General features: G+C 39.3%; 3 non-coding genes across 3 annotated transcripts; all 3 read right to left on the minus strand.

Annotated features, from left to right (window-relative positions):
- Positions 1-225: 225 nt before the first annotated feature.
- Positions 226-298, minus strand: TRNAR-UCG (transfer RNA arginine (anticodon UCG)). Its single transcript has one exon. It is a non-coding gene; the product is annotated as a tRNA-Arg (tRNA).
- Positions 299-11,180: 10,882 nt separating this feature from the next.
- TRNAR-UCG (transfer RNA arginine (anticodon UCG)) lies at positions 11,181-11,253 on the minus strand. Its single transcript has one exon. It is a non-coding gene; the product is annotated as a tRNA-Arg (tRNA).
- A 5,400-nt stretch (positions 11,254-16,653) lies between these two features.
- On the minus strand, positions 16,654-16,726 carry TRNAR-UCG (transfer RNA arginine (anticodon UCG)). The gene has a single exon. It is a non-coding gene; the product is annotated as a tRNA-Arg (tRNA).
- Positions 16,727-17,768: the final 1,042 nt, after the last annotated feature.

A 17,768-nucleotide genomic window follows, 5' to 3' on the forward strand; every position in this document is an offset into this window, starting at 1 on the left:
TTGTGCCATGACATATTGTTGTATACGTATTGCATATCCGTGGCATTTATGAAGAGGTACTTTGGTATGGCAGAAAGACAGAAAAGTAGCAATGCTGAAGGCATAACATGACTGATTGTGCAGTTTGCATTGGGCTTTCTTAATGAGTGAGAGTGAAATGAGTATTGTAAGAGTGTATTTCCAGTTTGTATGTAAAGATAAGTTGGGTGCTGTGACAAAAAGACTCAACCATGAAGGGACTCGAACCCTCAATCTTCTGAGCCGAAGTCAGACGCCTTATCCATTAGGCCACATGGTCACTGACTGCAATATGTTTGGGTGTTTAGGGTTAGGTGGTATGAATGGATGTGGAACATATCAATTACAGTTGCGCAGGACAGTATCCCATACCGTTCTTCATCTTCTTTCCATCAAAGGAGTTTTTTCAAACAATATCTAGATAATTTCCAAAGTTTCATATCTTATGATGTGCTTTTTTGCCGTTAATCCTCCTTCTTCTTTTATTGAATACTCTGTTTTATGCTGCAATGGTATTTTTGGATTATTTGAAAAGAGAATGAAACTGCTTTAATAGTAGTTCAGACTTCCCATTTCTTGACTTGCTAATTTGCTCCCTGAATTAGCTTATACAAGTGACATGAACAGGGCCTTGACCTAAGCACGTACCTGAAAGGCTGTCACCACCTCTAGAAATAAAATTCACAGCAGCTCAAAACATTCATTTTGAAAGAGAATATTTCAAGTGAGTCCAAGTTTAATTTCAATAAAGAAAGCTGTATAAAATGACACGCTGCACATTTGGGTAACCAACATGACACTTTTCAGTGAAGAAGTGGAATGGTTCTGTTGCAATATACTATCACCCTGGCAAGCTGCTACGAGGAAGAGTAAACAATATGATTAGGTTTCAGCAAAAATGTATTAGTTCAGGGTATGCACCTCAGATAGACTTAAACTTACACACCCTGGTCTGTGAGAGTAGTGCCCTATCCATTGCGGCATTGAGGGTAATCTGCAAGACAGAGTTCCAAAATCATCCTTTCATCTCAGTTCATGGCCACATAGAGTATTTCTGCAGTCATTCGTTTCACTTTTCTGTCTTTAATTAAACTGACCATTTTAAACCTCCGGCACCCACCACTTCAATCTTACCGTTTTTGTGCTATCATAGGGCCTTGGAACTTTTGGCAAGTGGACAGAAACAGTCAGAGAACCACATCACAATACATACTCCTTTGCCTGATACTTTTCACAACAAATTGCTCTTGGAAAAAGACGTTAACCGGCCCTTTCTCTCAGACAGACACAGAAAGCCTATCACCACCTCTACGAACATATTTCAATCAAACCAATATATATCATTCAACAATTATGCCTCTGTATCAATATAACTACAACTCGAGACAGAAAGGAATTTAAAAAACAATCTGCCCATTTGAATAACCCGCAGAGTTTTAAGGACGTACAAATTGGAATGTGACAATTTCAGAGTTCCTCATTCATAAGAAGTCTGTGAGATAGTATCTCAGAAAGATCTCAAGTTTATAGCAAAAATGGTTGTAAGGGTGATTTTTACCACACAATTGCAACTAGGTGCCTCAATCTGTAAGAGACCAGTCCTTGACAGATTACACAACTGGGGCAACAGCAAAGGCAGCAATTGTGTCAATCCTTTATGATTCTTCTCTAGTACTATACTTTTTCTGAGGGACAATTTGCATTGTTCCTGGAGAAAATCATAGAGCTTCTACCCATGCATAGTTTCTGCTTTCTGCACGCACACACTCCATGCACTGAATCTACCCACAGTTCTATTCAGAATGATTTGGGCCATGTCATGTTATTGCATACGTATTGCATATCCATGGCATTTATGAAGAGGTACTTTGGTATGGCAGAAAGACAGAAAAGTAGCAATGCTGAAGGCATAACGTGACTGATTGTGCAGTTTGCATTGGGCTTTCTTAATGAGTGAGAGTGAAAGGAGTATTGTAAGAGTGTGCCTCGAGTTTGTATGTAAAGATAGGTTGGGTGCTCTGAGAAAAAGTCTCAACTATGAAGGGACTCGAACCCTCAATCTTCTGATCCAAAGTCAGACGCCTTATCCATTATGCCACATGGCCACTGACTGCAATATGTTTGGGTGTTTAGGGTTAGGTGGTATGAATGGATGTGGAAAATATCAATTACAGGTGCGCAGGACAGGATCCCATACCGTACTTCATCTTCTTTCCATCAAAGGAGTTTTTTCCAACAATATCTAGATAATTTCCAAAGTTTCATATCTTATGATGTGCTTTTTTGCCGTTAATCCTCCTTTCTTCTTTTATTGAATACTCTGTTTTATGCTGCAATGGTATTTTTGGATTATTTGAAAAGAGAATGAAACTGCTTTGACATTAGTTCAGACTTCCCATTTCTTGACTTGCTAATTTGCTCCCTGAATTAGCTTATACAAGTGACATGAACAGGGCCTTGACCTAAGCACGTACCTGAAAGCCTGTCACCATCTTTAGAAATAAAATTCACAGCAGCTCAAAACATTCATTTTGAAAGAGAATATTTCAAGTGAGTCCAAGTTTAATTTCAATAAAGAAAGCTGTATAAAATGACACGCTGCACATTTGGGTAACCAGCATGACTCTTTTCAGTGAAGAAGTGGAATGGTTCTGTTGCAATATACTATCACCCTGTCAAGCTGCTACGAGGAAGAGTAAACAATATGATTAGGTTTCAGCAAAAATGTATTAGTTCAGGGTGTGCACCTCAGATAGACTTAACCTTACACACCCTGGTCTGTGAGAGTAGTGCCCTATCCATTGCGGCATTGAGGGTAATCTGCAAGACAGAGTTCCAAAATCATCCTTTCATCTCAGTTCTTGGCCACCTACAGTATTTCTGCAGTCATTCGTTTCACTTTTCTGTCTTTAATTAAACTGACCATTTTAAACCTCCGGCACCCACCACTTCAATCTTACCGTTTTTGTGCTATCATAGGGCCTTGGAACTTTTGGCAAGTGGACAGAAGCAGTCAGAGAACCACATGACAATACATACTCCTTTGCCTTATACGTTTCACAACAAACTGCTCTTGGAAAAAGACGTTAACCGGTCCTTGCTCTCAGACAGACACAGAAAGCCTATCACCACCTCTATGAACATATTTCAATCAACCCAATATATATCATTCAACAATTATGCCTCTGTATCAATATAACTACAACTCGAGACAGAAAGGAATTTAAAAAACAATCTGACCATTTGAATAACCAGCATAGTTTTAATGACGTACAAATTGGAATGTGACAATTTCAGAGTTCCTCATTCATAAGAAGTCTGTGAGATAGTATCTCAGAAAGATCTCAAGTTTATAGCAAAAATGGTTGTAAGGGTGATTTATACCACACAATTGCAACTAGGTGCCTCAATCTGCAAGAGACAAGTCCTTGACAGATTACACAATTGGGGCAACAGCAAAGGCAGCAATTGTGTCAATCCTTTATGATTCTTATCCAGTACTATATTTTTTCTGAGGGACAATTTGCATTATTCCTGACGAAAATCATAGAGTTTTTACACATGCCTAGTTTCTGCTTTCTGCACGCACACACTCCCTGCACTGCATCTAACCACAGTTCTGTTAAGAATGATTGTGCCATGTCATATTGTTGCATACGTATTGCATATCCGTGGCATTTATGAAGAGGTACTTTGGTATGGCAGAAAGACAGAAAAGTAGCAATGCTGAAGGCATAACGTGACTGATTGTGCAGTTTGTATTGGGCTTTCTTAATGAGTGAGAGTGAAAGTGAAAGGAGTATTGTAAGAGTGTGCCTCCAGTTTGTATGTAAAGATAAGTTGGGTGCTGTGAGAAATAGACTCAACCACAAAGGGGCTCGAGCCCTCAATCTTCTGATATAAAGTCAGACGCCTTATCCATTAGGGCACATGGTCACTGACTGCAATATGTTTGTGTGTTTAGGGTTAGGTGGTATTATTGGATGTGGAACATATCAATTACAGGTGCGCAGGACAGGATCCCATACCGTTCTTCATCTTCTTTCCATCAAAGGAGTTTTTTCAAACAATATCTAGATAATTTCCAAAGTTTCATATCTTATGAAGTGCTTTTTTGCCGTTAATCCTCCTTTCTTCTTTTATTGAATACTCTGTTTTATGCTGCAATGGTTTTTTTGGATTATTTGAAAAGAGAATGAAACTGCTTTGACAGTAGTTCAGACTTCCCATTTCTTGACTTGCTAATTTGCTCCCTGAATTAGCTTATACAAGTGACATGAACAGGGCCTTGACCTAATCACGTACCTGAAAGCCTGTCACCACCTCTAGAAATAAAATTCACAGCAGCTCAAAACATTCATTTTGAAAGAGAATATTTCAAGTGAGTCCAAGTTTAATTTCAATAAAGAAAGCTGCATAAAATGACACGCTGCACATTTGGGTAACCAGCATGACTCTTTTCAGTGAAGAAGTGGAATGGTTCTGTTGCAATATACTATCACCCTGGCAAGCTGCTACGAGGAAGAGTAAACAATATGATTAGGTTTCAGCAAAAATGTACTAGTTCAGGGTGTGCACCTCAGATAGACTTAAACGTACACACCCTGGTCTGGGAGAGTAGTGCCCTATCCATTGCGGCATTGAGGGTAATCTGCAAGACAGAGTTCCAAAATCATCATTTCATCTCAGTTCATGGCCACATACAGTATTTCTGCAGTCATTCGTTTCACTTTTCTGTCTTTAATTAAACTGACCATTTTAAACCTCCGGCACCCACCACTTCAATCTTAACGTTTTTGTGCTATCATAGGGCCTTGGAACTTTTGGCAAGTGGACAGAAGCAGTCAGAGAACCACATGACAATACATACTCCTTTGCCTTATACGTTTCACAACAAACTGCTCTTGGAAAAAGACGTTAACCGGTCCTTGCTCTCAGACAGACACAGAAAGCCTATCACCACCTCTACGAACATATTTCAATCAACCCAATATATATCATTCAACAATTATGCCTCTGTATCAATATAACTACAACTCGAGACAGAAAGGAATTTAAAAAACAATCTGACCATTTGAATAACCAGCATAGTTTTAATGACGTACAAATTGGAATGTGACAATTTCAGAGTTCCTCATTCATAAGAAGTCTGTGAGATAGTATCTCAGAAAGATCTCAAGTTTATAGCAAAAATGGTTGTAAGGGTGATTTATACCACACAATTGCAACTAGGTGCCTCAATCTGCAAGAGACCAGTCCTAGACAGATTACACAATTGGGGCAACAGCAAAGGCAGCAATTGTGTCAATCGTTTATGATTCTTCTCTAGTACTATACTTTTTCTGAGGGACAATTTGCATTATTCCTGGAGAAAATCATAGAGCTTCTACGCATGCATAGTTTCTGCTTTCTGCACGCACACACTCCCTGCACTGAGTCTACCCACAGTTCTGTTCGGAATGATCGTGCCATGACATATTGTTGCATACGTATTGCATATCCATGGCATTTATGAAGAGGTACTTTGGTATGGCAGAAAGACAGAAAAGTAGCAATGCTGAAGGCATAACATGACTGATTGTGCAGTTTGCATTGGGCTTTCTTAATGAGTGAGAGTGAAATGAGTATTGTAAGAGTGTATTTCCAGTTTATATGTAAAGATAAGTTGGGTGCTGTGACAAAAAGACTCAACCACGAAGGGACTCGAACCCTCAACCTTCTGATCCGAAGTCAGCCGCCTTATCCATTAGGCCACAAGTTCACTGACTGCAATATGTTTGGGTGTTTAGGGTTAGGTGGTATGAATGGATGTGGAACATATCAATTACAGGTGCGCAGGAGAGGATCCCATACCGTTCTTCATCTTCTTTCCATCAAAGGAGTTTTTTCAAACAATATCTAGATAATTTCCAAAGTTTCATATCTTATGATGTGCTTTTTTGCCGTTAATCCTCCTTCTTCTTTTATTGAATACTCTGTTTTATGCTGCAATGGTATTTTTGGATTATTTGAAAAGAGAATGAAACTGCTTTGACAGTAGTTCAGACTTCCCATTTATTGATTTGCTAATTTGCTCCCTGAATTAGCTTATACAAGTGACATGAACAGGGCCTTGACCTAAGCACGTACCTGAAAGCCTGTCACCACCTCTAGAAATAAAATTCACAGCAGCTCAAAACATTCATTTTGAAAGAGAATATTTCAAGTGAGTCCAAGTTTAATTTCAATAAAGAAAGTTGTATAAAATGACACGCTGCACATTTGGGTAACCAGCATGACTCTTTTCAGTGAAGAAGTGGAATGGTTCTGTTGCAATATACTATCACCCTGGCAAGCTGCTACGAGGAAGAGTAAACAATATGATTAGGTTTCAGCAAAAATGTATTAGTTCAGGGTGTGCACCTCAGATAGACTTAAACTTACACACCCTGGTCTGTGAGAGTAGTGCCCTATCCATTGCGGCATTGAGGGTAATCTGCAAGACAGAGTTCCAAAATCATCCTTTCATCTCAGTTCATGGCCACATACAGTATTTCTGCAGTCATTCGTTTCACTTTTCTGTCTTTAATTAAACTGACCATTTTAAACCTCCGGCACCCACCACTTCAATCTTACCGTTTTTGTGCTATCATAGGGCCTTGGAACTTTTGGCAAGTGGACAGAAGCAGTCAGAGAACCACATCACAATACATACTCCTTTGCCTGATTCCTTTCACAACAAATTGCTCTTGGAAAAAGACGTTAACCGGTCCTTGCTCTCAGACAGACACAGAAAGCCTATCACCACCTCTACGAACATATTTCAATCAAACCAATATATTTCATTCAACAATTATGCCTCTGTATCAATATAACTACAACTCGAGACAGAAAGGAATTTAAAAAACAATCTGCCCATTTGAATAACCAGCAGAGTTTTAAGGACGTACAAATTGGAATGTGACAATTTCAGAGTTCCTCATTCATAAGAAGTCTGTGAGATAGTATCTCAGAAAGATCTCAAGTTTATAGCAAAAATGGTTGTAAGGGTGATTTATACCACACAATCGCAACTATGTGCCTCAATCTGCAAGAGACCAGTCCTTGACAGATTACACAACTGGGGCAACAGCAAAGGCAGCAATTGTGTCAATCCTTTATGATTCTTCTCTAGTACTATACTTTTTCTGAGGGACAATTTGCATTATTCCTGGAGAAAATCATAGAGCTTCTACCCATGCATAGTTTTTGCTTTCTGCACGCACACACTCCCTGCAATGAATATACCCACAGTTCTGCTCAGAGTGATTGCGCCATGTCATATTGTTGTATACGTATTGCATATCCGTGGCATTTATGAAGAGGTACTTTGGTATGGCAGAAAGACAGAAAAGTAGCAATGCTGAATGCATAACGTGACTGATTGTGCAGTTTGCATTGGGCTTTCTTAATGAGTGAGACTGAAAGGAGTATTGTAAGAGTGTGTTTCCAGTTTGTATGTAAAGATAAGTTGGGTGCTGTGTGAAAAAGACTCAACCATGAAGGGACTCGAACCCTCATTCTTCTGATACGAAGTCAGGCGCCTTATCCATTAGGCCACATGGTCACTGACTGCAATATGTTTGGGTGTTTAGGGTTAGGTGGTATGAATGGATGTGGAACATATCAATTACAGGTGCGCAGGACAGGATCCCATACCGTTCTTCATCTTCTTTCCATCAAAGGAGTTTTTTCAAACAATATCTAGATAATTTCCAAAGTTTCATATCTTATGCTGTGCTTTTTTGCCATTAATCCTCCTTTCTTCTTTTATTGAATACGCTGTTTTATGCTGCAATGGTATTTTTGGATTATTTGAAAAGAGAATGAAACTGCTTTGACAGTAGTTCAGACTTCCCATTTTTTGACTTGCTAATTTGCTCCCTGAATTAGCTTATACAAGTGACATGAACAGGGCCTTGACCTAATCACGTACCTGAAAGCCTGTCACCACCTCTAGAAATAAAATTCACAGCAGCTCAAAACATTCATTTTGAAAGAGAATATTTGAAGTGAGTCCAAGTTTAATTTCAATAAAGAAAGCTGTATAAAATGACACGCTGCACATTTGGGTAACCAGCATGACTCTTTTCAGTGAAGAAGTGGATTGGTTCTGTTGCAATATACTATCACCCTGGCAAGCTGCTACGAGGAAGAGTAAACAATATGATTAGGTTTCAGCAAAAATGTATTAGTTCAGGGTGTGCACCTCAGATAGACTTAAACTTACACACCCTGGTATGTGAGAGTAGTGCCCTATCGATTGCGGCATTGAGGGTAATCTGCAAGACAGAGTTCCAAAATCATCCTTTCATCTCAGTTCATGGCCACATACAGTATTTCTGCAGTCATTCGTTTCACTTTTCTGTCTTTAATTAAACTGACCATTTTAAACCTCCGGCACCCACCACTTCAATCTTACCATTTTTGTGCTATCATAGGGCCTTGGAACTTTTGGCAAGTGGACAGAAGCAGTCAGAGAACCACATCACAATACATACTCCTTTGCCTGATACCTTTCACAACAAACTGCTCTTGGAAAAAGACGTTAACCGGTTCTTGCTCTCAGACAGACACAGAAAGCCTATCACCACCTCTACGAACATATTTCAATCAAACCAATATATATCATTCAACAATTATGCCTCTGTATCAATATAACTACAACTCGAGACAGAAAGGAATTTAAAAAACAATCTGCCCATTTGAATAACCAGCATAGTTTTAAGGATGTGCAAATTGGAATGTGACAATTTCAGAGTTCCTCATTCATAAGAAGTCTGTGAGATAGTATCTCAGAAAGATCTCAAGTTTATAGCAAAAATGGTTGCAAGGGTGATTTTTACCACACAATTGCAACTAGGTGCCTCAATCTGCAAGAGACCAGTCCTTGACAGATTACACAACTGGGGCAACAGCAAAGGCAGCAATTGTGTCAATCGTTTATGATTCTTCTCTAGTACTATACTTTTTCTGAGGGACAATTTGCATTATTCCTTGAGAAAATCATAGAGCTTCTACCCATGCATAGTTTCTGCTTTCTGCACGCACACACTCCCTGCACTGAGTCTACCCACAGTTCTGTTCGGAATGATTGTGCCATGACATATTGTTGTATACGTATTGCATATCCGTGGCATTTATGAAGAGGTACTTTGGTATGGCAGAAAGACAGAAAAGTAGCAATGCTGAAGGCATAACGTGACTGATTGTGCAGTTTGCAGTGGGCTTTCTTAATGAGTGAGAGTGAAAGGAGTATTTTAAGAGTGTGTTTCCAGTTTGTATGTAAAGATAAGTTGGGTGCTGTGAGAAAAAGACTCAACCATGAAGGGACTCGAATCCTCAATCCTCTGATCCGAAGTCAGAAGCATTATCCATTAGGCCACATGGTCACTGACTTCAATTTGTTTGGGTGTTTAGGGTTAGGTGGTATGAATGGATGTGGAACATATCAATTACAGGTGCGCAGGACAGGATCCCATACCGTTCTTCATCTTCTTTCCATCAAAGGAGTTTTTTCAAACAATATCTAGATAATTTCCAAAGTTTCATATCTTATGCTGTGCTTTTTTGCCGTTAATCCTCCTTTCTTCTTTTATTGAATACTCTGTTTCATGCTGCAATGGTATTTTTGGATTATTTGAAAAGAGAATGAAACTGCTTTGACAGTAGTTCAGACTTCCCATTTCTTGACTTGCTAATTTGCTCCCTGAATTAGCTTATACAAGTGACATGAACAGGGCCTTGACCTAAGCACATACCTGAAAGCCTGTCACCACCTCTAGAAATAAAATTCACAGCAGCTCAAAACATTCATTTTGAAAGAGAATATTTCAAGTGAGTCCAAGTTTAATTTCAATAAAGAAAGCTGTATAAAATGACACGCTGCACATTTGGGTAACCAGCATGACTCTTTTCAGTGAAGAAGTGGAATGGTTCTGTTGCAATATACTATCACCCTGGCAAGCTGCTACGAGGAAGAGTAAACAATATGATTAGGTTTCAACAAAAATGTATTAGTTCAGGGTGTGCACCTCAGATAGACTTAAACTTACACGACCTGGTCTGTGAGAGTAGTGCCCTATCCATTGCGGCATTGAGGGTAATCTGCAAGACAGAGTTCCAAAATCATCCTTTCATCTCAGTTCATGGCCACATACAGTATTTCTGCAGTCATTCGTTTCACTTTTCTGTCTTTAATTAAACTGACCATTTTAAACCTCCGGCACCCACCACTTCAATCTTACAGTTTTTGTGCTATCATAGGGCCTTGGAACTTTTGGCAAGTGGACAGAAGCAGTCAGAGAACCACATCACAATACATACTCCTTTGCCTAATACCTTTCACAACAAACTGCTCTTGGAAAAAGACGTTAACCGGTTCTTGCTCTCAGACAGACACAGAAAGCCTATCACCACCTCTACGAACATATTTCAATCAAACCAATATATATCATTCAACAATTATGCCTCTGTATCAATATAACTACAACTCGAGACAGAAAGGAATTTAAAAAACAATCTGCCCATTTGAATAACCAGCATAGTTTTAAGGACGTACAAATTGGAATGTGACAATTTCAGAGTTCCTCATTCATAAGAAGTCTGTGAGATAGTATCTCAGAAAGATCTCAAGTTTATAGCAAAAATGGTAGTAAGGGTGATTTTTACCACACAATTGCAACTAGGTGCCTCAATCTGCAAGAGGCCAGTCCTTGACAGATTACACAACTGGGGCAACAGCAAAGGCAGCAATTGTGTCAATCGTTTATGATTCCTCTCTAGGACTATACTTTTTCTGAGGGACAATTTGCATTATTCCTGGAGAAAATCATAGAGCTTCTACCCATGCATAGTTTCTTCTTTCTGCACGCACACACTCCCTGCACTGAGTCTACCCACAGTTCTGTTCGGAATGATTGTGCCATGACATATTGTTGTATGCGTATTGCATATCCGTGGCATTTATGAAGAGGTACTTTGGTATGGCAGAAAGACAGAAAAGTAGCAATGCTGAAGGCATAACATGACTGATTGTGCAGTTTGCATTGGGCTTTCTTAATGAGTGAGAGTGAAATGAGTATTGTAAGAGTGTATTTCCAGTTTGCATGTAAAGATAAGTTGGGTGCTGTGACAAAAAGACTCAACCATGAAGGGACTCGAACCCTCAATCTTCTGATCCGAAGTCAGACGCCTTATCCATTAGGCCACATGGTCACTGACTGCAATATGTTTGGGTGTTTAGGGTTAGGTGGTATGAATGGATGTGGAACATATCAATTACAGGTGCGCAGGACAGGATCCCATACCGTTCTTCATCTTCTTTCCATCAAAGGAGTTTTTTCAAACAATATCTAGATAATTTCCAAAGTTTCATATCTTATGATGTGCTTTTTTGCCGTTAGTCCTCCTTCTTCTTTTATTGAATACTCTGTTTTATGCTGCAATGGTATTTTTGGATTATTTGAAAAGAGAATGAAACTGCTTTGACAGTAGTTCAGACTTCCCATTTATTGACTTGCTAATTTGCTCCCTGAATTAGCTTATACAAGTGACATGAACAGGGCCTTGACCTAAGCACGTACCTGAAAGCCTGTCACCACCTCTAGAAATAAAATTCACAGCAGCTCAAAACATTCAGTTTGAAAGAGAATATTTCAAGTGAGTCCAAGTTTCATTTCAATAAAGAAAGCTGTATAAAATGACACGCTGCACATTTGGGTAACCAGCATGACTCTTTTCAGTGAAGAAGTGGAATGGTTCTGTTGCAATATACTATCACCCTGGCAAGCTGCTACGAGGAAGAGTAAACAATATGATTAGGTTTCAGCAAAAATGTATTAGTTCAGGGTGTGCACCTCAGATAGACTTAAACTTACACACCCTGGTCTGTGAGAGTAGTGCCCTATCCATTGCGGCATTGAGGGTAATCTGCAAGACAGAGTTCCAAAATCATCCTTTCATCTCAGTTCATGGCCACATACAGTATTTCTGCAGTCATTCGTTTCACTTTTCTGTCTTTAATTAAACTGACCATTTTAAACCTCCGGCACCCACCACTTCAATCTTACCGTTTTTGTGCTATCATAGGGCCTTGGAACTTTTGGCAAGTGCACAGAAGCAGTCAGAGAACCACATCACAATACATACTCCTTTGCCTGATACCTTTCACAACAAACTGATCTTGGAAAAAGACTTTAACCGGTCCTTGCTCTCAGACAGACACAGAAAGCCTATGACCACCTCTACGAACATATTTCAATCAAACCAATATATATCATTCAACAATTATGCCTCTGTATCAATATAACTACAACTCGAGACAGAAAGGAATTTAAAAAACAATCTGTCCATTTGAATAACCAGCATAGTTTTAAGGACGTACAAATTGGAATGTGACAATTTCAGAGTTCCTCATTCATAAGAAGTCTGTGGGATAGTATCTCAGAAAGATCTCAAGTTTATAGCAAAAATGGTTGTAAGGGTGATTTATACCACACAATTGCAACTAGGTGCCTCAATCTGCAAGAGACCAGTCCTTGACAGATTACACAATTGGGGCAACAGCAAAGGCAGCAATTGTGTCAATCCTTTATGATTCTTCTCCAGTACTATATTTTTTCTGAGGGACAATTAGCATTATTCCGGGAGAAAATCATAGAGCTTCTACGCATGCATAGTTTCTGCTTTCTGCACGCACACACTCCCTGCACTGCATCTACCCACAGTTCTGTTAAGAATGATTGTGCCATGTCATATTGTTGCATACGTATTGCATATCCGTGGCATTTATAAAGAGGTACTTTGGTATGGCAGAAAGACAGAAAAGTAGCAATGCTGAAGGCATAACGTGACTGATTGTGCAGTTTGCATTGGGCTTTCTTAATGAGTGAGAGTGAAAGGAGTATTGTAAGAGTGTGTTTCCAGTTTGTATGTAAAGATAAGTTGGGTGCTGTGAGAAAAAGACTCAACCACGAAGGGACTCGAACCCTCAATCTTCTGATCCAAAGTCAGACACCTTATCCATTAGGCCACATGGTGACTGACTGCAATATGTTTGGGTGTTTAGGGTTAGATGTATGATTGGATGTGGAACATATCAATTACAGGTGCGCAGGACAGGATCCCATACCGTTCTTCATCTTCTTTCCATCAAAGGAGTTTTTTCAAATAATATCTAGATAATTTCCAAAGTTTCATATCTTATGATGTGCTTTTTTTTCGTTAATCATCCTTTCTTCTTTTATTGAATACTCTGTTTTATGCTGCAATGGTATTTTTGGATTATTTGAAAAGAGAATGAAACTGCTTTGACATTAGTTCAGACTTCCCATTTCTTGACTTGCTAATTTGCTCCCTGAATTAGCTTATACAAGTGACATGAACAGGGCCATAACCTAAGCACGTACCTGAAAGCCTGTCACCATCTTTAGAAATAAAATTCACAGCAGCTCAAAACATTCATTTTGAAAGAGAATATTTCAAGTGAGTCCAAGTTTAATTTCAATAAAGAAAGCTGTATAAAATGACACGCTGCACATTTGGGTAACCAGCATGACTCTTTTCAGTGAAGAAGTGGAATGGTTCTGTTGCAATATACTATCACCCTGTCAAGCTGCTACGAGGAAGAGTAAACAATATGATTAGGTTTCAGCAAAAATGTATTAGTTCAGGGTGTGCACCTCAGATAGACTTAAACTTACACACCCTGGTCTGTGAGAGTAGTGCCCTATCCATTGCGGCATTGAGGGTAATCTGCAAGACAGAGTTCCAAAATCATCCTTTCATCTCAGTTCTTGGCCACATACAGTATTTCTGCAGTCATTCGTTTCACTTTTCTGTCTTTAATTAAACTGACCATTTTAAACCTCCGGCACCCACCACTTCAATCTTACCATTTTTGTGCTATCATAGGGCCTTGGAACTTTTGGCAAGTGGACAGAAGCAGTCAGAGAACCACATCACAATACATACTCCTTTGCCTGATACCTTTCACAAGAAACTGCTCTTGGAAAAAGACGTTAACCGGTTCTTGCTCTCAGACAGACACAGAAAGCCTATCACCACCTCTACGAACATATTTCAATCAAACCAATATATATCATTCAACAATTATGCCTCTGTATCAATATAACTACAACTCGAGACAGAAAGGAATTTAAAAAACAATCTGCCCATTTGAATAACCAGCATAGTTTTAAGGATGTGCAAATTGGAATGTGACAATTTCAGAGTTCCTCATTCATAAGAAGTCTGTGAGATAGTATCTCAGAAAGATCTCAAGTTTATAGCAAAAATGGTTGCAAGGGTGATTTTTACCACACAATTGCAACTAGGTGCCTCAATCTGCAAGAGACCAGTCCTTGACAGATTACACAACTGGGGCAACAGCAAAGGCAGCAATTGTGTCAATCGTTTATGATTCTTCTCTAGTACTATACTTTTTCTGAGGGACAATTTGCATTATTCCTTGAGAAAATCATAGAGCTTCTACCCATGCATAGTTTCTGCTTTCTGCACGCACACACTCCCTGCACTGAGTCTACCCACAGTTCTGTTCGGAATGATTGTGCCATGACATATTGTTGTATACGTATTGCATATCCGTGGCATTTATGAAGAGGTACTTTGGTATGGCAGAAAGACAGAAAAGTAGCAATGCTGAAGGCATAACGTGACTGATTGTGCAGTTTGCAGTGGGCTTTCTTAATGAGTGAGAGTGAAAGGAGTATTTTAAGAGTGTGTTTCCAGTTTGTATGTAAAGATAAGTTGGGTGCTGTGAGAAAAAGACTCAACCATGAAGGGACTCGAATCCTCAATCCTCTGATCCGAAGTCAGAAGCATTATCCATTAGGCCACATGGTCACTGACTTCAATTTGTTTGGGTGTTTAGGGTTAGGTGGTATGAATGGATGTGGAACATATCAATTACAGGTGCGCAGGACAGGATCCCATACCGTTCTTCATCTTCTTTCCATCAAAGGAGTTTTTTCAAACAATATCTAGATAATTTCCAAAGTTTCATATCTTATGCTGTGCTTTTTTGCCGTTAATCCTCCTTTCTTCTTTTATTGAATACTCTGTTTCATGCTGCAATGGTATTTTTGGATTATTTGAAAAGAGAATGAAACTGCTTTGACAGTAGTTCAGACTTCCCATTTCTTGACTTGCTAATTTGCTCCCTGAATTAGCTTATACAAGTGACATGAACAGGGCCTTGACCTAAGCACATACCTGAAAGCCTGTCACCACCTCTAGAAATAAAATTCACAGCAGCTCAAAACATTCATTTTGAAAGAGAATATTTCAAGTGAGTCCAAGTTTAATTTCAATAAAGAAAGCTGTATAAAATGACACGCTGCACATTTGGGTAACCAGCATGACTCTTTTCAGTGAAGAAGTGGAATGGTTCTGTTGCAATATACTATCACCCTGGCAAGCTGCTACGAGGAAGAGTAAACAATATGATTAGGTTTCAACAAAAATGTATTAGTTCAGGGTGTGCACCTCAGATAGACTTAAACTTACACGACCTGGTCTGTGAGAGTAGTGCCCTATCCATTGCGGCATTGAGGGTAATCTGCAAGACAGAGTTCCAAAATCATCCTTTCATCTCAGTTCATGGCCACATACAGTATTTCTGCAGTCATTCGTTTCACTTTTCTGTCTTTAATTAAACTGACCATTTTAAACCTCCGGCACCCACCACTTCAATCTTACAGTTTTTGTGCTATCATAGGGCCTTGGAACTTTTGGCAAGTGGACAGAAGCAGTCAGAGAACCACATCACAATACATACTCCTTTGCCTAATACCTTTCACAACAAACTGCTCTTGGAAAAAGACGTTAACCGGTTCTTGCTCTCAGACAGACACAGAAAGCCTATCACCACCTCTACGAACATATTTCAATCAAACCAATATATATCATTCAACAATTATGCCTCTGTATCAATATAACTACAACTCGAGACAGAAAGGAATTTAAAAAACAATCTGCCCATTTGAATAACCAGCATAGTTTTAAGGACGTACAAATTGGAACGTGACAATTTCAGAGTTCCTCATTCATAAGAAGTCTGTGAGATAGTATCTCAGAAAGATCTCAAGTTTATAGCAAAAATGGTAGTAAGGGTGATTTTTACCACACAATTGCAACTAGGTGCCTCAATCTGCAAGAGGCCAGTCCTTGACAGATTACACAACTGGGGCAACAGCAAAGGCAGCAATTGTGTCAATCGTTTATGATTCCTCTCTAGGACTATACTTTTTCTGAGGGACAATTTGCATTATTCCTGGAGAAAATCATAGAGCTTCTACCCATGCATAGTTTCTGCTTTCTGCACGCACACACTCCCTGCACTGAGTCTACCCACAGTTCTGTTCGGAATGATTGTGCCATGACATATTGTTGTATGCGTATTGCATATCCGTGGCATTTATGAAGAGGTACTTTGGTATGGCAGAAAGACAGAAAAGTAGCAATGCTGAAGGCATAACATGACTGATTGTGCAGTTTGCATTGGGCTTTCTTAATGAGTGAGAGTGAAATGAGTATTGTAAGAGTGTATTTCCAGTTTGTATGTAAAGATAAGTTGGGTGCTGAGACAAAAAGACTCAACCATGAAGGGACTCGAACCCTCAATCTTCTGATCCGAAGTCAGACGCCTTATCCATTAGGCCACATGGTCACTGACTGCAATATGTTTGGGTGTTTAGGGTTAGGTGGTATGAATGGATGTGGAACATATCAATTACAGGTGCGCAGGACAGGATCCCATACCGTTCTTCATCTTCTTTCCATCAAAGGAGTTTTTTCAAACAATATCTAGATAATTTCCAAAGTTTCATATCTTATGATGTGCTTTTTTGCCGTTAGTCCTCCTTCTTCTTTTATTGAATACTCTGTTTTATGCTGCAATGGTATTTTTGGATTATTTGAAAAGAGAATGAAACTGCTTTGACAGTAGTTCAGACTTCCCATTTATTGACTTGCTAATTTGCTCCCTGAATTAGCTTATACAAGTGACATGAACAGGGCCTTGACCTAAGCACGTACCTGAAAGCCTGTCACCACCTCTAGAAATAAAATTCACAGCAGCTCAAAACATTCATTTTGAAAGAGAATATTTCAAGTGAGTCCAAGTTTCATTTCAATAAAGAAAGCTGTATAAAATGACACGCTGCACATTTGGGTAACCAGCATGACTCTTTTCAGTGAAGAAGTGGAATGGTTCTGTTGCAATATACTATCACCCTGGCAAGCTGCTACGAGGAAGAGTAAACAATATGATTAGGTTTCAGCAAAAATGTATTAGTTCAGGGTGTGCACCTCAGATAGACTTAAACTTACACACCCTGGTCTGTGAGAGTAGTGCCCTATCCATTGCGGCATTGAGGGTAATCTGCAAGACAGAGTTCCAAAATCATCCTTTCATCTCAGTTCATGGCCACATACAGTATTTCTGCAGTCATTCGTTTCACTTTTCTGTCTTTAATTAAACTGACCATTTTAAACCTCCGGCACCCACCACTTCAATCTTACCGTTTTTGTGCTATCATAGGGCCTTGGAACTTTTGGCAAGTGCACAGAAGCAGTCAGAGAACCACATCACAATACATACTCCTTTGCCTGATACCTTTCACAACAAACTGATCTTGGAAAAAGACTTTAACCGGTCCTTGCTCTCAGACAGACACAGAAAGCCTATGACCACCTCTACGAACATATTT

The sequence above is a fragment of the Pleurodeles waltl genome, chromosome 4_1 (assembly GCF_031143425.1).
Source record: "Pleurodeles waltl isolate 20211129_DDA chromosome 4_1, aPleWal1.hap1.20221129, whole genome shotgun sequence".
NCBI classification, from domain to species: domain Eukaryota; kingdom Metazoa; phylum Chordata; class Amphibia; order Caudata; family Salamandridae; genus Pleurodeles; species Pleurodeles waltl.